Here is a 614-nt window from a genome sequence, read left to right on the forward strand (position 1 = left end):
CCGCCGATGCTTCTTCTTCCTCCTGCTCCTGCCCTCCTCCTCCGTGTCCGAGGAGCGCCGGCCCATTCCGACCTGCACAGAACGCACACAAACCCAGCTGGGACAGGGCTGCTGGCTGCCCTGGGCTGGTTTGTATTTATAATATTAAAAAAAAAAAACAAAACAAAACAAAACAAAAAACCCAAAAAACAAAACACGCAGCTCCCTCTCCTCCTGTCCCTGTTCCCTGGAGCAGAGCCCGACCCCCCGGCTGTCCCCTCCTGGCAGGAGCTGTGCAGAGTCACAAGGGCCCCCTGATCTCCCTTTTCTCCAGGCTGAGCCCCTTCCCAGCTCCCTCAGCCCTTCCTGGGGCTCCAAACCCTTCCCAGCTCCGCTCCCTTCTCTGCTCCGCCTCTTCCCAGCACAGACGGCTCCAACTCGCTCAATTCCTCCGTCCAAACTCTGGCCCATCCTCACACCTCCGGTCACCGGGGCAGCACCTCCTGATCCACCGGGGAGCGCCTGCAGCGGGGAAAGGCAAATTCACGTTAAGGACACGGAGACCCCTCCGAGCACCGCCGGGAGCCGCGGGGCTCCAGGGAACAACACCCTCCGGGAGAGCGGCCCGTTCCGGA

Source organism: Geospiza fortis, unplaced genomic scaffold, assembly GCF_000277835.1.
Source record: "Geospiza fortis unplaced genomic scaffold, GeoFor_1.0 scaffold172, whole genome shotgun sequence".
Taxonomy (NCBI): domain Eukaryota; kingdom Metazoa; phylum Chordata; class Aves; order Passeriformes; family Thraupidae; genus Geospiza; species Geospiza fortis.